Source organism: Arvicola amphibius, chromosome X (genome assembly GCF_903992535.2).
Source record: "Arvicola amphibius chromosome X, mArvAmp1.2, whole genome shotgun sequence".
Lineage (NCBI taxonomy): Eukaryota > Metazoa > Chordata > Mammalia > Rodentia > Cricetidae > Arvicola > Arvicola amphibius.
Window position 1 is genome coordinate 33438805 of NC_052065.1, and position 25645 is coordinate 33464449.

The window sequence follows — 25645 nt, forward strand, 5'->3', positions numbered from 1 at the left end:
TGGGTCTTGAGGGAGGATGTTTCCTAATTTTCCGAGAAATCACCATGCTGACACCCAAAGGGGCTGTACCAGCTTGCATTCCCACCAGCAATGCAGGAGTGTTCCCTTTATCCCACAACCTCTCCAGCATAAGTTGTATTAATGACCAGTGACTGCTAGCTCCTATTATTTTAGTTTTTGTTGGTAGTGATATTATTGTGTTTTTTCCTTCTTTGGGATTTGCTGCTGTGATATCATCTATTGTCCGTGGTTTTGTGGATGTAGCTACCTTCCTTGGGTATGAATTTTCCTTCTAGAAATTGTGTAGGGCTGGGTTTATGGCTACGTTTTGGTTAAGTGTAGTTCTGTCATGGAATATCTTGTTTTGTCCTTCTATGGTGACTGAAGTTTTGCTGGGTATAGTATCCCAGGCTGGCATCTGTAGTCTCTTAATGTCTGCATAATACTTGCCCAGGCTTTCATTGTATCCACTAAGAAGTCAGATGTAATTCTGATAGGTCTGCCTTTATATGTTACTTAGTTTTTTACCTTTCTAGCTCTTAATATTCTTTATTGTGTATGTTTAGTGTTTTGATTATTATGTGGCAAGGGGACTTTTTTATTATGTCTGTTTGGTGTTCTATAAGTTTCTTGTATCTTCATATGCATATCTGTCTTTAGGTTGAGAACGTTTTGTTCTGTGATTTTGTTGAATATATTTTCTGTGCTTTTGAGTTGAACTTCCCCTCCTTCTATCACTATTATTCTTATGTTTGGTCTTGTCACGGTATCCCATATTTCCTGTATATTTTGTCTTAAGCTTTTGTTAGATTTAATGTTTTCTTTGACTGATGAATCTATTTCATCTATTGTATCTTCAGCGCTTAAGATTCTCTCTTTCATCTCTGGTATTCTGCTGTTTATGCTTGCATTTGTGGTTCCTGATTGTTTTCTCATATTTTCTGTTTCCAGAATTCCCTCAGTTTGTGTTTTCTTTATTATCTTTATTTTTGTTTTCAAGCTTTGAATAATTTCTTTCATTTGTTTGATTGCCTTTTCTTGGTTTTCTTTAAGGGATTTATTGATCTCTTCCAATTTTTTGTTTGTCTTTTCTTCCACTTCTTTGAGTGAATTTTTCATTTCCTCTTTAAGGGCCTCAAACATTCTCCTAAAGTTATTTTTTGGTCATTTTCTTCTGCTTCATCTATATTTTGATGTTCAATTCTTGCTGTTGTATAGCCACTAGTTTTTGTTTGTGTTGTGTTGCTCTTTGTGGTGTTAACTGTGTTCTTACCTTGTCTACCCATCTTTTCCTTTGATTGGTGTAGCTGAGGCTGTGTCTCTGGTGATCGATCAATCTTCCACATGCCAATGGACCCAAGGCTCAGATAGTTGTTTCTCAGGACCATGGTTCCAGTCACTCAGTGTTCACAGAGGTTGCTTCATGCTCCCGGTATTGTTCTGCAATCCTGGATGTTGGAGGTCATTTGGGCCTGCTCTTATTGAGGTTGCTTTCTTGGGGATGCTCCTACTGATGTTGCTGCCTTGGGCCTGCTCCAGCAGAGGTCACTGTATTGGACCCAGTCCTATAGAGGTCACTGATTCAGGCCTGCTCCCTGGGAAGTCCCTGACTAGTGACTTGGTATTCTTCAAAACAAACAAAACCTTTCTTTTTGGTTTTGCAAAACAAACAAAACCTTTCTTTTTGGTTTTTCAAGACGGAATTTCTCTGTAGCTTTGGAGCCTTCCCTGGCACTCATTCTGTAGACTAGACTGGCCTCAAACTCACAGAGATTCACCTGTCTCTACCACTTGAGTGCTGGGATTAAATGTGTGTGCCACTAATATGTAAGAGTTAGCCAATAAGAAGCTAGAGCGAATGGGCCAAGCATTGATTTAATTAATACAGTTTCTGGGTGGTTATTTCAGGAGTCTGGGCAGTCAGGAAATGAACAAGTGGCCTCCTTACAGAAAATTTGCTCTCCAATATGGTCCACTATATCCACATTAAACCTGAGAAAGCTGGAAAGGAAACTCTGATGGAGGAGAGTTATCTGTCTATGTTTCTTTCATTGGTTAATTAATAAAGAAAACTGCCTTGGCCCTTTAAGAAACAGAAAATTAGGTAGGCGGAGTAGACAGAACAGAATTGTGGGAACAAGGAAGTAGAGTGGGGGAGACGCTTCAGGCAGTCGCCATAGGAGTCTCCATGCTGCTCCTCTCCGAGATGGACGCAGGTTAAGATCTCTCCTGGTAACCCACACCTCGTGGTGCTACCCAGATTACTAAATATGGGTTAAAGGAAGATGTGAGAATTAACCAATAAGAGGCTGAAACTATGGGCCAGGCAGTGTTTTAAAAGAATACAGTTTCCGTGTAATTATTTCGGGTGTAAAGCTAGCCTGCGGCCGGGTGGCTGGACACAGCCCCGCCGCTTCACACTACAGATTGGCGCTCCAACGTGGTGCTAAATCCACTTAAAAACCTTGCCCGCTTGGGATCGGAAAGAAAGTACTCTGAGACCATGCCAATGGCTCACTGCTCCCTGCCTGCACCTGGGCAGATGGCAGAATCAGGCTTAGGCGAGCGGGACAGCATTTGCGGATTCCTGCCGCCATAGAGAGAGAGGTGTTTTCAGACTGCACGGTGCTCTGTGCGTCAGATTCGGCTGTGACTTGGATTAAAAGAGTTTCTGTGCTGCACGCTCAGTATCAAAATTAAACTGCTGAGTGCAGCTCCAATGTGGACTGCTGTGTACCTGTAACTGTGTGCAGCTCAGGGACACCAAATGACTGAGGCAGTAGCAGCTCTGGCTCTGCTCCGCCATGCTAAACTGTGCTGACCTCAGGCAGGTCTATCGTAATTACCATAATAACAGCGCAGTTAAGGTTTAGACTTGGCTGTAAACAGGCAGTACCGTATTACCTCTACCTGGCGCAACTTAAGATTTTAAGAAGTGGTTAACCTTTTAAGAAGTGCTCCTGGATAGTAAAAAATTACAGATTCACAATAGAAAAGATTCAGACATAGAAGGCCTTTAAATGGCTCACGTAGGCTTAAAAGAGAGAAAAAAAATATAGAAAATAAAGTTAATGCCTTAAAAAGAAAAGGTTAAAGTCTTTAAAGAGACAGAGTACAGATAGTTATAGATTAAAAGAAGTAAAGTGATAGAGTAAAAATAAGCCACGTAAAAATGGAAAATTCACAGAGAGTCTGGATTATGTATTTTATTGTGTTTTCTTTGAAATTTTTGACTGTAAAGGAGCTAAATACAGAGAGACATTTCATTATATGGGCTGCCAGTCTAGACCAGAGTGTACATTTTAATGGTATGACTTCAGGATTTGGATCTAAGAACATGATGCTTTGGAAAAGAGTTTCTTCTTTTGTTTTCACAGAGGACGAGACTCTGTGGATTGCTTCTATCCCAATATGGTATGGTAGACCACGCCCTCCTGAAAGGTTGCTATGAACATCTTCAAAAAATTACTTCACTCAACTGCCAACTGAGAGGAACCTAGCACACAGGTTACACCATAAAAGACCTAAATAACAGCGCCCCCATTCAGCAGGAAACAGTTTGGAGAGAAAAAACTGCGCCCATTTTCCCAAATATTGCTTATAAATGTTCTTTTACATTTAAAGGGGGAGATGATATAGATATGAATTTGCATTGGTATAGATTTTAAGGTCAATTTTGTTATATGTATATGTATTTCTGATCTTGATTAAGCTATTGTGATTGTAGTTCATTTTAAAAACTGTAATGTATAATTAGGAAATATAGTTTGTTAATGGATAATCATTGATAATAGTTAAGCTTGTAGTCATGTTATTAGATTTTCTAGATATGTAGAGATATATTTCAGTTAGATAGACATTCTTCATATCTTTCAAAGACTGCAGAATATGGCATTTAATGTTTTAATAACTTAGGGTTTTTCATGACAATGAGACACGTCTGCTCCTGGCAGCACCAATCTACTTCGAGAGGAAGATGGGCATCGAAGAGGCTACTTATGGAGTTTGTTAGCCATTTGGGCAAGAAACTGCTCTTGGCTGGACTGTTCCATAAACTGGACACAAAAAACCCGCAGAGAGAGGACTGCTGAACTTGCCTAAAGGTGAGATGGTCTTTCGGGGTTCCTGATTCATGAAAGAGTCTGCGAGACGTTTTGCAGGACACAGCAGAAAGTGACTGAACTGTCTTTGGAATTTCCTGCTTCATGAAAAAGTCTGCTGGACACTATGGGCCTGAAGGCTGAAGATGGATGCCCCAACGGTACAGAGGAACTTTGGGTGACTGTCTAGGCAGCGAGTTGTCTCTGTCATTTCTAGAGTTTGAAAGTTACAAATGACTTGTTTACTTAGGTAATATTATATCCTTCTGGAGTCTTTGATGGAGTTGAAGAATAAATAGATAGTTATAGATTTCCTTAGTTATGATAAAAGATAAAATAGATTTAAATATTGTAACTGTAATACTTGCTTGATAACTGTTTTGTTATATGTAATTTTGCTATGTTAAAGTTGAAGCCTTTCTTTTTTGTTTAAACAGAAAAAGGGGAAATGATGGAGGAGAGTTATCTGTCTATGTTTCTTTCATTGGTTAATTAATAAAGAAAACTGCCTTGGCCCTTTAAGAAACAGAAAATTAGGTAGGCGGAGTAGACAGAACAGAATTGTGGGAACAAGGAAGTAGAGTGGGGGAGACGCTTCAGGCAGTCGCCATAGGAGTCTCCATGCTGCTCCTCTCCGAGATGGACGCAGGTTAAGATCTCTCCTGGTAACCCACACCTCGTGGTGCTACCCAGATTACTAAATATGGGTTAAAGGAAGATGTGAGAATTAACCAATAAGAGGCTGAAACTATGGGCCAGGCAGTGTTTTAAAAGAATACAGTTTCCGTGTAATTATTTCAGGTGTAAAGCTAGCCGGCGGCCGGGTGGCTGGACACAGCCCCGCCGCTTCACACTACAAAACTCTAGACACAACAAAGTTTAGCTGCATTTTTTCAGCTGGCAGCTTGCTGCAGCTCTCTTAAGAGAGGTCTTCCTGATTCAGCAGTAACAGAAAAAAATGCACAGTTTCAAAAAGGCAGTTTCCTGGTTCCCCAGCACAAATGACTCTGGCTCTTTCGGGAGGTCCAGCCAAGGAGCATTTAAATGGGATTTATGAGCAACATGCTACAACTTCTTAATGGCAATATAGACCAGCTGTATGCCTAAAAATGGAGCAATGTACATAGCTCTCAGAGGCAGCGAACAGCTCTGCCATGCTGGACTGGGCAGGACAAGCAGCAGGACCATACCACTGTTTAAGTTCATAAGAAGGGCTTAGCATTTTAAGAAGCAGTTCTGGTCAGAAAAGGATTACAGATATGCAATAAAGACAAATCCAGATAAAAAAAAGACCTCTAAATGGGTCACCTTATTGGATAAATGTACATAGGCTTTAGAGAGAGAAGAAAAAGAATATAGAGATTTGGGAAAGAAGTAAATCGTTTAAAAAAACAAACTCTTTAAAGAGACAGAGTACAAACAGTCGTAGATTAAAGGAGTAAATATAATAAAATAAATATTAAAAAGTAATAGAATAAAAACAAGCCACATAAAGATGAAATATACACAAAGGGTCTGGATTATGTATATAACTGTATTTTCTTTGAATTTTTGACTGTAAAGAAGCTAAGTACAGAGAGACATTTCATTGTATGGGCTGATAAACTAAACCAGCATATATGTTCTAAAGATATCATGACTTCCAAATTTGGGTCTAAACACTTGTTGCTTTGGAAAAGAGGTTCTGCTTTAGTTTGCACAGAAGATGAGAAACTGTGAAATCCTTCCAGACTAATGTGATTTGATGGACCAAGACCCCCTGAAAGGTCACTTTGAAAACCCCTCAAAAATTACTTCATCCAATAAACAGCAGGAAGCAGTTTGAAGAGAACTACACCCATATTCCCAAATATTGTTTATAAATGTTTGTTTAGATTTAAAGGGGTATATGTTATAGAGATTTGCACTGGTATGGATTTTGGTTTACTGATTCAAATTTAAGATCAGTTTTGTTATATGTGTATTTCTGCTCTTGACTAAGGTATTATGTGTACAGCTCATTTAAAAATGTAATGTATAATTAAGAAATATAGGTAAATAGAGAGCCATCTATAATAGTCAAGCTTGTAGTCATGTTAGTTAGATTTTCTAGATGTACAGAGATGTTTTTCAGATGGATAGGCGTTCTTCAAATCTTTCAAACACTACAGAATTTGGCATTTAAAATGTTTAAGAACTTAGGAATTTTTATGACAATGAGACACATATGCTCCTGGCAGTACCAATTGCTTAAAGAGGAAGATGGGCATCAAAGAGGCTCTTTATGGAATTTGTTGGCCATTTAGGCAAGAAAATGCTCTTGCCTGGAATGCTTGAAACTTTAGGGTACCTGCTTCATGAAAGAGTTTGCCAGACATTCTTCAGGACACAGAAGGAAGCAACTTTGCCATTGCAAGGCAGAACAGATGGACAAATTTCCTGCTTCATGGAAAAGTCTGCTGGATACTATGGGCCTGTGGGCTGAAGATTGGATGCCATAACAACACAGAAGAACTTTGGGTGACTGTCCAGGCAGGGACATGTCTCTGTCAATTATAGAGTTTTGGAAGTTGCTTATGATGCACTTCCTGTTTACTTAGATAATAATATATTTTTCTGGAGTCTTTGATGGAGTTGAAGAATATGTAGTTATAGTTTTTCTTAGTTATCATGAAATATACAGTAGATATAAATATTGTAATTGTAATTCTTGCTTGACAACTGTTTTGTTATATGTAATTTTACTATGTTAAAGTTAAAACCTTTCTTTTTATTTAAATAGAAAGGGGGAGGCAATGTAGGATTTCCCTCTGTATGCTGTGATTACCATTGGTTAATAAAGTACTGCTTTGGACTTATAGTAGAGCAGAACTTTGGTAGGCAGGGAAAACTAAACTGAATGCTGGGAGAAAGGAGGCAGAGAAGCAGAAGCCATAGAACCACCATCAGAGCCAGATAAGCTGAAACTTTGCCAGTAAGCCACTGCAATGTGGCAATATACAGATTAATGGTCATGGTTTAAATTAATATATGAGTTAGCCAATAAGAAGCTAGAGCTAATGGGCCAAGAAGTGATTTAATTAATAAAGTTTCTGTGTGGTTATTTCAGGAGTCTGGGCATCCGGGAAATGAATAACTGGCCTCCTTACAACATACCACCACTGCCCAACCTGAAGTATTTTTAGAAAGGCGAGATGTATTGTTGTTAGCATCTGTCTACACTGATATCTGAACTCCTAGCCCTGCTACCAAAATTTCAAGAGATAGACAGTGATTAAAAGAAACAGGTTTATTCATTGCTGTCCCTAAAGGAAAAGACTCTCCCAACATTATTTAATTTTGCTGTCTAATTTATCATTTTTTCCTTTTTTGTACAGTCCATCTCATACCATGCTTAAGAACTCTGCCCAATCCTAGGGTTCTATAGATTTCTCCTATGTTTTCTTTAAAATGTGGTGTGTGTGTGTGTGTGTGTTATTTTTTGCTTTTATTTTAAGTTTTTTTTTAACACAGTACATAAATTTTAAATGAAGGTTTTTTTTTTTCTTGTGGATATATAACTGCTACAGCATCATTTGTTGAGAAGATAATTCTTCATCTGCACCTTTGTATAAAAGCAGCCATACAATCCATATCTATTGCTGGCTCCTCTTTCTGCTCCATTGACTGGGACTGTGCCCTTCTGTTCCACATAGTATTTACCATGGCTACATAGTATCTAACATTATTTAGAATGATTCATCCCACTTTATTTTTTCCCTCAAAATGTACTAGCTATCAGAGTTTTCCTGTTTTCCTCCTCTTTTAAAAAATTATTTTATTTTTTGTGTGTATGAGTGTTATGCTTGCATGGATATATGTGCTTTATGTTAGTACCTGGTGCCTGCAGATGTCAGAAGAGAGTGTCAGATCCACTGGAACTGAAGTTGCAGGCATATGTTAGCTGCCTTGTGGGTGCTGGGATCTGAACTCATCTCTTCTGCAAGAACCACAAGTATTCATAACTGATGAGCCATCTCTTCAGTCCTCCTTTTATTATTATTATTATTATCATCATCATGATTTATAAAACATTTAATTTATTGGTCTATAGGGGAATTTGATACATCATCACTCTGGTACATCTGAGCCATCGACCAACTTAAGTTGGTTCATTTTCATGATGATGCAAAGGGATGGATCAGCTCTTTCTGTACAGGTTGTGTTGAAAGGAACAGCGGGGCTGTTTCCTGCCACCCGGCTAGCTTTACCCAAAATAATTACACAGAAACTGTATTCGTTTAAAACACTGCCTGGCCCATAGTTTCAGCCTCTTATTGGCTAATTCTCACATCTTCCTTTAACCCATATTTAGTAATCTGTGTAGCACCACGAGGTGTGGCTTACCAGGAGAGATCTTAACCTGCATCCATCTCGGAGAGGAAAAGCATGGAGACTCACTATGGCGACTGCCTGAAGCGTCTCCCCACTCCTGCTACCCAGCATTCTGTTCTGTCTACTCCGCCTACCTAATTTTCTGTTCTCTTAAAGGGCCAAGGCAGTTTTCTTTATTAATTAACCAATGAAAGTAACATAGACAGATAACTCTCCTCCATCAAGGTTGAGAAAAGCTTTTTGAAAACTTTGTAAGTTCCATCTATATAGTTACAAAATCTCTCTTTGTTCTGATAACCTTTACATCATCCATGTTTCTTTTCTTAAATAGTAACCAGTTTTGTTTTGTTTTTAGCTTGACAGGTTTTTGGCTGACTATGTGAAATACATTCCTAGACTTCTGCCTTTTAATTTGTGCAGACCTTGGGAAGTTGGTTGTTGTTGTTGTTTTAAGTGCATGTACAAGTGTGTGTAAAGGCCAGAGGAAAATGTCAGGTGTCATCTTAAAAAATGTTCTTTATCTCCTTTGAAAGGACGTTTCTCATTGGCCTAGAGCTCACTAACTAGGGTAGATTGGTTGGCCATTGAACTCCAGTTTATCTCTGCCTCCTCAGCACTGGGATTATAAATCTTGTCTCACCCCACCCAACATTATTACATGAGTTTTAGAGACCAAACTCAGTCTTCATGTTTACAAGGTAAGGACGTTGGCAATTGAACTAGTTCCCTAGCCTCTGGTTTCTGTCCTTTTCCATGTATTTTAGAATAAACTTTCCTTTAACTATAAATATCATTGATAGAATCTGACAGGAATTTTGTGGTCTTAGACACCAGTTTGAATAAATAAATACCTTTTATTATTTTGAAATAGGATTTCTCTGTGTACCACAGGCTGGCCTTGAACTCCCAATCTCCTGTCTATATTTGCATAGTTATGGGATTACAAATGAGCACCACCACACCCAGCTGAAACTGAGTCTTTGACTTCACTAACACAGTACACCTCTATTGTTTAAATATTTTTCAGCTTCTTTCTATGGTATTTATAGGTTTCAGGACAATTTATTAGAGTTATAGTCATTTGATTTACTTTAAGTTACTATATATACCATGAATTTTTAAAACTTGACTTTAACATGATCATTTCTAATCTTGAAAATAAGATTAAAAAATGATTAAACTTGTGGCTAGGAACATAGTTCAACTGATAAAGTGTTTGCCACAGTCTGATCCCCAGCACCCATGTAAAAGTTGGAGACATTGCACATGTCTGTAAACCCAGTACTATGACAACAGAAGCTGGAAGATTCAAGAGACTTATTGGCTAACCAGTCTAGTTGAAATAGTGAGTTTCAGGTTTGGTAAGATACCCTTTTTAAAACATAAGGCCAGAGGAACTAGAGAGATGGTTCTGAAGTTAAGAGCACCAGCTGTTCTTCCAGAGCATTAGGAGTTCATTTCCCAGTACCCACATCACAACCATCTATAACTGCAGTTCCAGGGAATCTGACCCCGTCTTCTGACTTCTGCAGGTACTAGGCATGAATACGGTATACTGACACACGGACAAAATACCCATAGCCATAAAAATGAATAGAAAGGCTCAGAGTGATAGAAGTAGACATCTAGTGTTAACTTCTAGCCTCCACAAGTATGTTTACAACTTACTAAATTCATTTATTTTACTGTGAATGTTTAATACATTCACAGTATTTCTCTATATATAATCATGTCACCTGCAAACAGGATTTTTTTCCTTTCAAGTAAATATGGCTTTCCCCTTTCTGTCCTTCTTGCATTGGCTAGGACTATGTACTGTGTTGAATAAGAATCTGTCTGTTTCAGTGATAGTGGGTTATCATCCAAGAGTGAAAAGTTGATAAGTGCAAACATATTATTCTTGATCTTAAGAGGAAATGTTTGGTCTTTAACCAAAAAGAACGAGTCTATATGTAGGTTTATGCAAATGTTCTTTATCAAGCTGAGGAAGCTCTTTTTATGCCTAGTTTGATAATTTTTTATCATAAAAGGATGCTAAATGTTGTCAATCATTTTCTGAATCAACTGATCAGAAACAATTGTATTTTTTTCTTTAGTCTATTAATATTACATGAAGTGATGATTAAATATTAAACCAGACTCACATGACCCAATTTGTTCATGATATATAAATTCATTTATATTTTGTTGAACTTGATTTGCTGATCTTTTGATAAAAAAATTCTAAGCTAGAAACCAGATGTGGTGGTGCACACTTTTAATCCCAACACTTGGGAAGCAGAGGCAGGTGAATCTCTGTGAGTTCAAGGCCACCCTGGTCTACACAGTGCATTCCAGGACAGTCAGATATACACAGAGGAATCCTGTCTTTAAAAAAAAAACCAAAAAAACAAAAAACAAAAAAAACCCAAATATCTAAGCTGGATGTGATTGTGCACAGTTCTATTCCGAGCATGTGCTAATCTCAGCATGTGGAAGACAATGTGTTCCCCATCAGTCTGGGCTACATAGGAATTTCCAGGACATCCTGGGCTACAGAATGGCTTACATTGTCCAGCCTCAATATGGGGGCTTTTGCCTCGTCTTATTGTATCTAGTTTTGTCGTGTTTGATGGTTGTCTCTTGGAGGCCTGCTCTTTTCTGAAGTAAAATAAAGGAGAGGAGTGGGTCTGGAAGAGATGATGATGATGATGATGATGATGATGATGATGATGATGATGATGATGTGATGATGAACCTGAGTGCAGCCAGGCAGTGGTGGCTCACTCCTTTAATCCCAACACTTACGAGGCAGAGGCAGATAGATCTCTGAATTTGAAGCCAGCCTGGTCTACAGAGTGAGTTTTGGGATAGCCAAGACTAAACAGGAAAACCTTGTCTTGACAAAACAAAACCAACCAAACAAGCAAACAAAAAATAAAACTGAGTGCAGATACACAGAGCCCCTGCGTAAAAAGTGGGGCATGGGCTTGTATGTCTACAATCCCTAGTGGTGTAGAGACAGGAGGATGGCTGGACTTTGCTCGTTGCCAGCCTAGCTCCAGGTTCAGGACCCAGTCTCAAAGGAATAAAGAGTGATAGAGCAGAACATCCAACATCCTCTTTTATCTTTTGCACTCATGAGCATGCATAGCCCTCCCACATGTGGGTGTGTGCAGACACACACACACACACACACACACACACACACATTAAACAATTTCTAAAATATGAGAAAAGACTATTTGTTTACTTGTATGTCCCTACTCTGTTCTGTCTCCATTTGTTAGAGATGTGGTACTCTTCTTTTATCCTTTGCTTTCAGCTGGAAAAACTTCCTTTAGCACTTATTGTACATCAACAAACTGTTTTCCATTGAGGAAGTCATTATTTCAACATCACTCCTGAAGGGTATTATTATAGGATATAGAAATCTGGGTTGACAGTTTCTTTCCATCGCTGAAAATATGTGACACTTCAAACCTCCATGTTTTCAGGCATGAAATCCATTACACTTTCCCATAAATGATGCCATTTATCTCTAGATACTTTCATGAATTTTTTTCTTAAACTTTTCTTAATTTGATGGATCAATTAACCTAATTAAATTACTAAAAGATAGTTTCTCTGATTAGCCCAGGATAACTTCAAATTCATGATTTTTCTGTTTACACCACTCAAGTGCTGGTATTATAGGTATGCATCACCATCCCTGGCTAGAATTTACTTTTCTGAAACTTGATCATGCTTTGTTTGTGGGTAGGTTTATTTGGGTCTTTATTGATTAACATTCTCAGACATTACTGAGTCTGTGAATTTATGCCATTTGTTAAATTTGTGGAAATTTCAAGCATATTTCTTCAAGTATGCTTTCAGCCTCTTACTGTAACTCTGCTGGCATGAAGGTAGATCAGTTATTGGAGTACACTAGACTTTGCAGCTCAATTCATCTTTTTTTGCCTTATTTTGTTTTGAGATAGTGTCTCTCTATGTACCCTGCAAGGCCTGGTGCTCACTGCAAACTCAGAGATTTGCCTGCCTCTGCCACCAAGTGTCTGGGACACCACACCTGGCCCTCTGTTCATCCTTTTGTTTGCATTGAGTCTATTCAATTCTTTTTTAAAGATTTTTATTATTTATTATGCAGTGTTCCTCCTGCATGTATGCATACATGCCAGAAAGAGGGCACCAGATCTCATTATAGATGTTGTGACCTGCCATGTGATTGCTGGGAATTGAACTCGGGACCTCTAGAAGAGCAGGCAGTACTCTTAACCTCTAAGACATCTCTCCAGAACCAGTAATTCTTTTTTTAAAGTATTTATTATTTTATGTATATGTATGTGTACCTGCATGTATGTATGGGCACCACCTGTATGGAGGCCAGAAATGGGAAATTGAATTACAGCTATTTTTGAGCCACCATGTAGATTGGGAACCAAATTTTGGTCCTCTGCAAGAGTAGCAAGTACTCTTAAACACCAAGCTATACCTCCTGCCTCAGAATTTGGTAATTACTTATTCAGTCAGCATGTTTTGTAGTTCAACCCACCCACAGAGTTTTGGGGGGATGTATTGTATTTTACAGGTCTAAAATTTCTAACTGGTTGTCAGGTATGGTTTCACATACCTGTAATTCCAGAACTCAAAAGTCTAAGGCACGAGGATCACAAAGTCGAGGCTAACCTGAGTCATATAGTAAAACCTTGTCTCAAAAATTTTGTTTTCCATTTGATTTCTTAAAAATACATCCCCTTCCCCCCAAAAAAATCAGGTAGTGGTGGCACATACCTTTAATCCCAGCACTTGGGAGGCCAAGGCAGGTAGATCTCTGAGTTTGAGACCAGCCTGGTCTACAGAGCAAGTTTCCAGGACGGGCTCCAGAACTACAAAGAAACCCTGTGTAGAAAATATATATATATATATATATATATATATGTGTGTGTGTGTGTGTGTGTGTGTGTGTGTGTGTGTGTGTGTGTGTATGTATGTATATATAGTTTCTTTGAACATTTCAGTTTTTATTTCAATGGTGTTTATTATAAGTATTAGTTGATGCACTACTTTAATAATACCTGCCTGTATTCATTGGGGTTCTCTAGAGGAACAATCCATAGAATGTATATTAAAAGTTTTATTAGATTGTCTTACTTTATATGGTCTAAGTCATCTAATAATGGCTATCTTCCTACTGGGAGAAGTTGAGAACACAGTAGCATCTTCGCCCATGAGACAGAATGCCTCAGCAGTTCCAGTCTGGTGCTGTAGTGGGAAGCGGCAGTGCTGTGTCCCACCACCCCGCTAACTTTACCCCAAATAACTACACAGAAACTGTGTTCTTTTAAACACAGCCTGGCCCATTATCTGTAGCCTCTTATTGGTTAATTCTCACATCTTCCTTTAACCCATATTTAGTAATCCATGTAGCACCACGAGGTGTGGCTTACCAGGAGAGATCTTAACCTGCGTCCATCTTGGAGAGGAGAAGCATGACGACTCACTATGGCGACTGCCTAAAGTGTCTCCCCACTGCCTGCTACCCCTTTTCCCACAATTCTGTTCTGTCTACTCCGCCTACCTAATTTTCTGTCTCTTAAAGGGCCAAGGCAGTATCTTTATTAAAAATAAAAGTAACACATAGACACTCCTCCATCATGGTGCTGAAGGTAGGAAAAATTTCTAGAGAGTTCTAGGTTGTCACTCCAAGTTGGAAGCCTGAAGAGGCTAGGATCTGCTATTAGCAACACATGCAGAAGAAGCAGCAGCAGTGTAGTGTAGACCAAGTTGCTGGCAAGAGTGGAAAAAGGCAAAACCTTTTTTTCCTCTCTCAGTCTTTCTTTTTATCTGGGCCACCACTCCCATTTAGTGTAGGCAATTAGAAAAATACCTCACAGATATGCCCATCAGCTTGCCTTTTAATTTACTCCACATCCAGGTCAAGTTGACAACCATGATTAGCCATAACACTGCTTTAAGCTTGTTTCTGGTTATTTTAACAACACTGTTGTTTCAGTATCGCAATCTGTCAAATGTTCTTTCTCATTCAAGGTGAAATTTTCTTGTTTTTTTTTTTTTTGTTTGAAAAGTGAGTGCTCTTTTCATTTTATTTTGCACGTTTAGAGTCTTGTGCTCTTTATCTCTGACTCTTGTCTCAATCATTTTAGCAAACCTCCACTAGCAGGACACTGGCACCCTATTTGGTTACAGCCAGGATAGGGTTGCTGACTGTGCTGGTTAGTTTTATGTCAACTTGACACAAGCTAGAATTATCTTAAAGGAGGTGTTTTAGTCGCTGGGATGAAACACCAGAACTAAAGAAATTTGGGAAGAAAGGGTTTATTTGGCTTATACTTCCACAACATTGTTCATCATCCAAGGAGGTCAGGACAGGAACTCAAACAGGGCAGGAACCTGCAGGCAGGAGCTGATGTAGATGCCATGGAGGGTGCTGCTTATTAGCCTGCTGCCATGACTTGCTCAGCCTGCTCTCTTAAAGAACCCAGGACCATCATAGGGCATACAGCACCCTCAGAGGCCAGAAATGTGCATCAAATTTGTGAGCTGCCAGGTGGATGCTGGGAGCTGAAACCAGGTCCTCAAAAAAACAAACAAACAAACAAACAAACAGGTACTCCACCCCTACCTCCAAGTTTTAAGATTTTTTTAAAACTACATTTTGATTGTATGTTGTGAACATTGTGGATGGGGGCATGTGCATGGCACAGCAAATGTATACAGGAGGGTCTCAGGAATGACTTCAAATGGTCAGGCTTGGCACTGGGCTATCTGGCCAGTTAAAAGAGAAGCTTGTACTGTACATTTTTAATCATTTTGAAAAATCTTTCTCCCCAAACTCTTCATCAATAATTTTCATTTTTGTTTTGTTTTTGAGACAACTCTCCCTGTTGTGTAGCCCTGGATGCCCTATAACACACTGTGAAGAACAGACTGACCTTGAACTCAGACATTCACCTGCCTCTTCCACCTGAGTGCTGGGATTAAAGGTGTGTATCCATGCCCAGCACCAGTAGTTCTATTAAACTGATAGATATCTTTGCACATTAGAAAAATGCTAAACTTCATACACATTTAATATCAGAGTGAAGACCCCCAAATCAAGAAGCTAGTAGCAAGATCAGGCATGTTCAGGGTGTAGAGAGTTGACAAATGTGATCTTATGAGACTAAAAAGCTTTAGTACAGCAAAACATCATTTAAGTGATGAGGCAGCGTACAGAAAGAAAAAGTCTTTACCAGCTGTACATCTGATAGTGGTTTGGTATCTAGAATATATAAGAACAAACAAATGACAACAAATACTAGCATGGATTGGGAAAAGAGAAACACTTATTCACGGTTTGCAGGAGTGTAAACTGGTATGGTTTCATGGAAATCAGTATGTAGGTTCCTCAAAAAAAATAGAAATAGATCTACAACATGATCCAGCAATACCACTCCTGGGCATATTTTCAAAGGACACTACATCTTATTACAGAGACACTTGGTCATCCATATTCATGGCTGCTCTATTCGCAATAGCCAGGAAATGGAAACAGCCTAGATGTCCATTAACAGATGAATGGAATGGATAATGAAAGAGTGGTTCATAACACAATGGGATACTAGACAGTTCTAAAGATAAATTATAATGTTTGCTGGCAAATAAATGGAGCTGGAAGTAATCATACTGAGTCAGATAACCCAAACTCAGAATGATAAATGTCACATGACATTTCTCTCTTCTCTCCTGTGTGGATACTAGATTTGAATCTAGATAAGAATGTTTAAATTGGAGTGCCTATAGAAGGCAAAAACTGTTAAGGGGCTATGAGGGCAATTTCAAAGAAAAGGAATATAGTACATAGCTGTGAAGGGAAAAGGGGTATAATGACACAGAAAGGGTTAAATGGGGTGGGGGAAGGAAGGAAGAGGAGAGGAGAGAGTATGGGTAAGGATAACTAACACTAAAGACTTTTGAAAGAACTATATGGAAATTACTACTATGGAAACTTCCTAAACCATATTTGCATATATATATATGAAAAGGGTTTAAATAGTTACCCTGTTTACCTAAAGGTGCAGCTTCAATCTCAGCTCCTCCCCACATCTTCCCAACATGCCTCTGAAAGCTCTTTTCTTTCTCTCCTCCCCTTTTAATGAAAATAAATTCTTTGTTCATACAATATATCCTGATTATAGTTATGCCTCCCTCTGCTCTTCCCAGTTCCTTCCCAACCCCAATCCACTCCTTTGCTGTCTCCCATTAGAAAGTAATAGGCTTCTAGGAGATAACAACAAAACATGACAACGTATAATATAATAAAATGTAATTGGATGTTTCTCTCCCACCCGCCAGTTCCCAAATAACCACTCTTAATATTAATTACAAACTATTTGGTCTATTAGACCAGGTTTATTATTAATTAGCTTTTACAACTTAAAACTCATTTCTATTATTCTATATTTTACCACAAGGCTTGTGGCTTGTTACCTCACATCTTGCTTCCCCAGAGGCTCCTGGTGAGCCCCTGACCCTGCCTTCTTTCTTCCTGTATCTGGATTTCCTGCCAAGCTATATTCTGCTCTACCATAGGCTAAAGAAACTTCTTTATTAACCAATGGTAATAAAATAAATTCACAGTAATAAGATAAAACAAAAGCCATCACACTGAAGTTTGACAAGGCAACCCTCAAGGAAAAGAGCCCAAGAGAAGGCACAGGAATCAGAGACCCACTCATTCATACTCTTGGGAGTCCCACAAAAAATGCTAAACTGAAAGCTGTAATATATATTCAGAGGACCTGGCGCAGACCCCTGCAGGCCCTGTGTATGCTGCTTTAGTGTCTGTGAGCTTTGCTCATGTTTATTTAGAGGGCTTTATTCTCCTAGTCTCCTCCATTCTTTTTCCTCTTCTGCAGGGTTTTCTGAGCTCTGAGGGGAGGGATTTGATGGAGACTTCCCATTTAGAGCTCTGTGATCCAAGGTCAGTCTCTCTCTCTCTCTCTCTCTCTCTCTCTCTCTCTCTCTCTCTCTCTCTCTCTCTCTCTCTCTCTCTCTCTCTGTGTGTGTGTGTGTGTGTGTAATGTCTGGCTGTGTGTCTCTGTATTTGTTCCCATCTGCTGCACTAGGAAGCTTCTCTGATGATGGCTGAATAAAGCACTGATCTATGAATATAGCAGGATATCATTAGGAGTTATATCATCAATTTTTAAGACAAGTAATATTTGGTTTTACCCTAGGTGTCATTAAATCTCTATCAGACGTGTAGTTGGTAAAAATCTTTTCCCATTCTGTAGACTATTGCTTTGTCTGAATAAGTATCATTGGCAATGCAGGAGTTTTTCAGTTTCGTGAGGTCCAATTTATTAATTGTCAGTCTTAGTGTGTGCACTACTAGTGTTCTGTTTAGGTAGTTGTCTTCTGTGCCAATGTGTTCAAAGCTATTCCCAACTTTCTCTTCTGTCAGGTTCAGTGTACTTGGTTTTATGTTGAGGTCCTTGATTCACTTGGATTGAGTTTTGTTCAAAATGATAGATATGGATCTATTTGAATACTTTTACATGCCTACATTCATTTTGGCCAGCACCATTTGTTGAAGGTGGTTTTTCCAGTGTGTGTTTCTGACTTCCTTATATATAAAAAAGTCAGGTGTTTATAGTTCTGTGGATTTATGTCTGGGTCTTTCATTAATCAACATGTCTGTTTTTGTGCCAATACCATGCTATTGTATTATTATAATTCCAAAGTACAACTTGAAAACAGATAGTAATACCTCTCACAGTTTTTTGCTATTCAGGATTGTTAGCTATCCTAGTTTTCTTGTTTTTCCATATGGAAGCTGAAAATTGTCCTTTCAAGATCTGTGAATTCTGTTGGAATTTTGAAGAGTATTGCATTGAATGTATATATTTTTTGGTAGGATGGCAATTAATCCTAATGATCCATGGGTATGGGAGATATTTCCAACTTCTGATATCTTATTCAATTTATTTCTTCAATACTGAAGTTTTATCATACAAACCGTTCATTTACTTCATTAGATTCTATGTATTATTTGAGCCTGTTGTGAAAGGTGTTACTCCTGTGATCTTTCTCAGTCTGTTTATCATTTGTATATAGGAGGACTATATTATTTATCATTGTATATAGGAGGACTACTGATTTTTTGAGTTAATTTTATATTGAGCTACTTTATAACAGTTGCTGTGGCCATGGTGTCTCTTTACAGCAACAGAAACTCTAAATAATACAAATAAGTATATAGAGAGTGAGCAACATTGTCTTGTTCCTGATTTTAGTACAACTGCTTTGAGTTACTCTCCATTTAATTTGATGTTGGCAATGGCATTGCTGTAAATTGCTTTTATTATGTTTAGATAGCCTCATTATATCCCTCATCTCTCCAGGACATTTATTATGAAGGGATAATGGATTTTATCAAAGGTTTTTTCAGCTTCTGAGATCATGTTTTTTTTTCCTTTAGTTTATATGGTGGATTACACTGATAGATTTTCATATATTGAACCATTCCTACATCTCTAGGAAGGAGCCTACTTGACCACGGTGTATGATCTTTTTTGATGTGTTCTTGGATTTGGTTTGCAAGTATTTTCCCAAATATGTTCATAGGGAGAATTAGTCTATAATTCTTTTTGTTGGATCTTTATGTAGTTTGGGTATCAGGATAACTATGGCCTCATAAAATGATTTGGGCAATGTTCCTTTTGCTTCTATTTTGTGGAATAATTTAAATGGTATTGGCATTAACTCTTCTTTGAAAGTCTGGTAGAATTCTGCACTAAAACTATTTGGTCCTGGGTAAGTGGTACCTATCAAGAAAATTATCCATTTCTTTTATATTTTCCAATTTGGTGGAGTACAGGTTTTTAATGTCCTTATAATTCTCTGGATTTCCTTTGTGTCTGTTGTTCTGTCCCCCCCATTTATTTTTTGATTTTGATAATTTGGATATTTTCTTTCCACCTTTTAGTTAATCTAGATAAGGGTTTTCTCAGTCTTAGTGGTTTTTCTCAAAGAATCAACCATTTGTTTCTTGATTATTTGTATTGTCTTTTTGTTTCTGATTTTAGCCCAGAGTTTGATTATTTCTTGCCATCTACTCCTTTTGGGTGTGATTTTTTCTTTTTGTCTTGTTCTAGAGCTTTCAGGTGTGCTGTTAATTTGTTAGTATAAAATCTCTTCAGTATTTTTTATGTAGGCACTTAGTGATAAGAACTTACTTCTTAGAACCACTATCATTGTGTCCTATAAGTTTGGGTATGTTATGTATTCATTTTCACTCAATTTTAGAAAGTTTTATTTATTTCTCTCTTGACTCATTTTTCATTCAGTATAGAGTTGTTCATTTTCTTTGAGTTTGTAAGCTTTCTGTTATTTCTGTTGTTGTTGACATCCAGCTTTAATTCATGTGGTCAGATAAGAAGCAGAGGACTTGTCTTTATTTTCTTGTATCTGTTGGTACTTGTTTGTGTCCAAAATGCTGAGAAGAAGGTGTATTCTTTGTGCTTGAATGAAATGTTCTGCAAACATCTGTTAGGCTTATTTGGCTTATAATGTCTATTAGCTCTAGCATTTCTCTGTTTAAATTTTGCGGGGGATTTTGATGACTTGCCTATTGGCAAGAGTGGGGTATTGAAGTCTCCCACTATCAGTGTGTGAGGGTAAATATGTGACTTAAGAGGTATGTAGTGTTTCTTTGTGAATTTGGATGCCATGTTGGGTCCTTAGATGATAAGAATTAAAATGTCTTTCTTGGTAGATTTTTCTCTCTAATGAGTATGTAGTGTTCTTCCCTATTTCTTCTGATTAGTTTTGATTTGTTCTATTTTGTTAAATATTAAAATAACTACACTCACTTGCATTTACTTGGAATAACTTTTTTCAACACTTTACTATGAGGTAATGTCTATCTTTGATATTGAGGTATGTTTCTTGGATGCAGCAAAAGGATGGATCCTGTTTTAACATCCTTCTGTTTGTCTGTGTCTTTTTATTGAATAATTGAAACCACTGATGAAAGATAAAATGACAATTGATTGTTGTCTCCTGTGATTTTGATGGTGGTGGTGGTGGTGGTGGTTGTGGGGTGTGTCTATGTGTGTGTTTCCCACCTCTTCATTTAGCTGGTCTGGGATTATTTATTCCCAGTGTTTTCTTGAGTGTAGTCAATCTCTTTAGGTTGGAGTTTTCCTTCTAGCCCCTTCTGTGGGGCTATATTTTGGATAGATATTGCTTAAATTTACTTTTAGCATGGAATATCATGTTTTTTATCTATGGTAATTGAAAGTTTTGCTGCATATAGTAATCTGGGCTTACATCTGTTGTCTCTTGGAGTCTGCAGCACATCTCTCAAGGCCCTTCTGGCTTTTAGAGTCTCCATTGAGAAGTCAGGTGTAATTCTAATAGCTCTGCTTTTATATGTTACTTGGTCTTTCCCATTATAGCTTTTAATATTCTTTCTTTGCTCTGTAAATTTACTGTTTTGATCATTGTGCCAAGGGGACTTTCTTTTCTGGTCCAATCTGCTCTATATGCTTCTTGTATCTTCATAGACACCTACTTTTTTATATTAGGGAAGTTTACTAAGATCCTGTTGAAAATACTTCCTGTGCCTTTGGCCCATGTTCCTTTTCCTTCCTCTGTTCCTATTATTCTTGGATTTGGTCTTTTCATAGTATCCCAGATTTCCTGGATCTTTTGAGCCAGGAGTTTTAGATTTAACACTTTCTGACCTATTTATCTATTTTTCAATCATATCTTCAACACCTAAGACTTTTCTATCTCCTGTATCCTGTTGGTAAAGCTTGCCTCTGTGGTTCTTGTTCAAGCTCCTAAATTTTTCACTTCCAGATTTCCCTCAACTTGGGTTTCTTTTATTGATTTGTTTCCACTTCCATATCATGAACTGTTTTATTAATTACCTTCCACAAGGAGAGTCTATAGGTGGTGTGCTACAGAGCCAGGGATGAGACTGGGGTATTGGACTTGAAGGAAGTAATAGAGAAGGGAAGTGAAGATCTGCAGTTAGCCTACCTGCTTCCCTGGCAGGGGTGACCTGTGTGTTTCCAGGGAGTGACTGCTGGAGTGGCTGGGAGGCTGGGATAAAGCAATGAGTTGGTGGAAGATCTGTAGGAGCCACTGGAGGTGGAAGCACTTGTGGAAGGGAGGCTGCAGAAGGTGTTCTGCTGCAGAGCTGGGGATTAAACTGGGGGAGTGGATTTGGAGGAGCAGAAGAAGAGGTGAATTTCTGCAGTTAGTCTACCTGCTTCCCTGGCCAGAGTGCCAGAAGGCTTTTTTTCAGCAGGCATCCTACCTTGGTAGCTTTATAAAACACAGCAATATTTGCAGAGGGGCCTGTATTATCTTCTTTTCCCATTCACTGAACACCTCAAGTCACATTTTCTCCTTGTGTGTTTTACAAACCAGAAATAATAGGCATTGATTAGCTATGCACTTTCAATACTTGATAACATAACTTGGATAAAGAAAACTGTAGTTAACTCAGCGGGAAAAAACAATGACATCTTGAACTTTGCATGCAAATGGATGGAAATAGAAAACACTATTCTGAGTGAGATAACCCAGACCCAAAAAGATGAATTTGGTATGTATTCACTCATCAGTGGATTCTAGACAAAATAAAGGCCAGTGAGCCTATAATTCCTGATCCTAGAAAAGCTAAATAAGAAGGTGAACCCAAAGGAAAACATATAGTTATCCTCCTGGATATTGGAAGTAGACTAGATTGCCAGGCAAAAATAGGGAAATTGGGAGTGGGGGTGGGGTGGCGGTAACGGGTGATGGGGAGATGTGGAGAGAAAAGTGAAGAGGGGAGGATGGGGAGACCCTGGGGGAATGGGATGGTTGGGATGGAGGAAGGGTGGATAGGGGTGCAGGGAAGAAGATATCTTAATTAAAGGAGCCATTTTAGGGTTAGCAAGAGACTTCACTCTAGAGGGGTTCCCAGGTATCCATGGAAATGTCCCCAGCTAGTTCCTTGGGCAGCTGAGGAGAGGGAGCCTGAAATGGCCCTTTCCTATAGCCATACTGATGGATATCTTACATATCACCATAGAAGCTTCATCTGGCGATGGATGGAGATAGAGACAGAGCCCCACATTGGAGCACTGGACTGAGTTCCCAAGGCCCAAATGAGGAGCTGAAGGAAGGAGAACATGAGCAAGGAAGTCAGGACCATGAGGAGTGCGCCCACCCACTGAGACGGTGGGGCTGGTCTAATGGGAGCTCACCAAAGCCAGCTCGACTGGGACTGAAAAAGCATGGGATCAAACCGGATTCTCTGAAAGTGGTGGACAATGAGGGCTGACTGAGAAGCCAAGAACAATGGCACTGGGTTTTGATCCTACCGCATGTACTGGCTTTGGGGGAGCCTAGTCTGTTTAGATGCACACCTTCCTGGACCTGGATGGAGGGGGTTGGACCTTGGACTTCCCGCAGGGCAGGGAACCCTGACTGCTCCTTGGACTGGAAAGGGAGGGGGAGGGAAATGGGAAGTGGGGAGGAGGCGGAAATTTTTAATAATAATAATAAATAATAATAATAAAAAGAAAACTGTAGTTAAAATCACCAGGGTTCAACAGACTGTGGATTTTTTTTCTTTTCTTTTTTTTTTTTTTTTTTTGCTTTTTCAGGACAGGGTTTCTCTGTAGCTTTGGTCCCTATCCTGGAACTAGCTCTTGTAGCCTAGGCTAGTCTCAAACTCACAGAGATTTGCCTGCTTCTGCCTCCCGAGTGCTGGGATTAAAGGCATGGGCCACCTCTGCCTGGCCAGACTGTGAATTTCTATGAAGGTCAAACATCTTTTGTTCTTTCCCTTCCAGGTCAGTGGCCACAAACAGGTGAGCTCAGCACACTGCACCTATAGTGGAAAGGCTGCGAGGTGGAGGCAATCTATCATACTGTCAGAGACTGGGACCAATTTGGTACCAACTGCTGTGCAAATCTGCTGGTCAGGAACATCACAAGCTGTTAAGTAATGATGGACACATTGGCTGAGATGAAGTTTCCTGAAAGGAAGTGACAGTGCAATGTGGATATTTATGGTCATAAAATAGGAAAATTTTAGTTCCCAGGCTGAACTTGGCTCTGCTTGAGACATTTCAACAAGGCATCCTGACAACAAAGAAGATATGACATGATTCCATTTCGCATCAGCAAATGTCTGGATAAAAGTTCTCAATGTGAATAAGGGCCAAGTGCAGTTGTGCATTTCTTGAATAAATTACTTCATATTAAATAAAAGGTCTCAGTGGTTTTGTGCCTAGGTTTCTTTCCATTAGCCCTCCTCCTGTAGAACCAGTTTTCCCTGGGGATAGGAGATCTAAAGAAATTGAAACTTTTTTTGCTTTCAAATTGTTCTATTTAACTATTTAACTATTTAACTATTTAACTGTTTTTTAACTATGCACTTAAATGACTCAAGCATCATGCTAATGACAGGGTTTGTTTTGCTAAGCAGATTCTGGGAAATGGCTCAATTGCATGAGTTCAATAAAAGTAGTCTATATAAAAGGAATATAAGAACCATGAAGGAAACTGTATAAAGGGCTCAAGAATTTTCTTTTAAAATTGCATTTATCTGTATGGGTGTATTGTCTGCATGTATGTCTGTGTGCCATTGCATGCCTAGTTCTCATGGAAGCCAGAAGAGGGAATCAGATCCACTGGAAACGGAGTTACAGATGGTTGTGAGCTTTGTAAACTAACATGTGAGAATCAAATTCCAGTCCTCTGGAAGACAAGCCAATGTTCTTAACTACTGAGCCATCTCTATGCCATTTGGATTCAAGAATTTTAGCAGTCATTCTACAAGAAACTATTAAATTACAATGTCAAGTTTATACCCTTCAGTGTCACAGATTCATGTTGCCAACTCATGGTGTTGCGTTCTTTAGGGTTCTGCACTCACAGCCTGTGAGACTCTTAGGGGCAGGAGGAATCCCAAGCTGAGACCACATTTAAAACAATTTCTTTTAAGTCTAAAAATCTCAAAAAGATGTTAGCATGGAGGTTCAGACCCCAGTGTTAACCTGTCTGTGCAGCTAAAGCTGGTCTCAAACTTGTAGCTGCCTACTAAGTGTTGGGTTCCAGATGTGTACTAGTATATCCAAATGACACCCTATTCTCTTTTTCCCCTAAAGGTTTATGTATATGTGTTTGCCTTATGAGATTATGTGCACTACCTATTTGAAGTACTAGCAGAATCCAGAAGAGGGCATTGAGTCCCCTGGAATTGGAGTTACAGGTCGTTATAAACTGGCCTATGTAGGTTCTGGGAACTGATTCTTGATCTTCTGCAAGAGCAGTAAGTGCTCTTAACTACTGAGCCATTTCTCTAGGCCCCATGATACCCAACTCCAAAGCTGAAAATTTAGAAGTACCTAAATTAGGGATTGGCAAAGATTTTCTTAGTAAAAGGTCAGATAGTAAATAATTCAGGCTTTATGTGCCACAGAATCTCTATCACAACTCCTCAGCTCTGTCACTATAGCATAAAAAAACTCCAAATAGCATGCCAAGCAAGTAGTGTAACGGATGCCAATAAAATTTCATTTACAAACAAGGCTGTGGACTGAATTTGCTCAGGTCCAAATATATCTTACTAGCTATAGTTTGAACAAATTCCCCTGGAGAGAAATATTCTTAAAAAAAAAGAAGTAACTTCTAAGTGAGAAAAAGAAACATGCTGGAAATAAGATCCCACTGTATACATATAGCAGAGGAGCTCTGAAAACACAAAACACCATTAGCTTGGCCAGTTAATCTTTTTATTTTGAATTTTTTTTAAAAAAAGCTTAGAGAAAAACATGTTAAATATTAATAAAGGACAGGAAACCACGAGGCTAGGTTTACAATAAATAGCAATCTAAACAGCTATCCAAAGATGAGCATTAAGTAAAAGGTGAGGAGGGGAGAGCACTTTAGGGTTCCTACTGCAGTTTTCCTGATTGCACAGAAATGTAGCAGATAATTCCTAGTCTGTAATGTTCACAGTTAAAACACTTTGATGTCATTTCCTATAAAATTCTCCCAAATACACTGTCAGCCCTCTAGAAAAAGTTCACCAGAAAGTCCCTTCATTGCAAGTTGAATTCCCCCTATACTGCTTTTAAAATTGATTTCCAGCAATTGAATCTTTGTGGTCTTCTCATTTCATTATCATAGTGGGCATA

General features: G+C 38.7%; 1 protein-coding gene across 1 annotated transcript in view; it reads left to right on the plus strand.

The window, feature by feature from the left end:
* The window catches only part of Chst7 (carbohydrate sulfotransferase 7), a 54446-nt gene extending 30783 nt beyond the window's left edge, over nucleotides 1-23663 (plus strand). Inside the window, exon 2 of the mRNA XM_038316861.1 lies at nucleotides 23294-23663. The gene's annotated coding sequence lies outside the window, so the exon portion shown is untranslated. The remainder of the gene's footprint in view (nucleotides 1-23293) is intronic.
* The last annotated feature ends 1982 nt before the right edge of the window (nucleotides 23664-25645 follow it).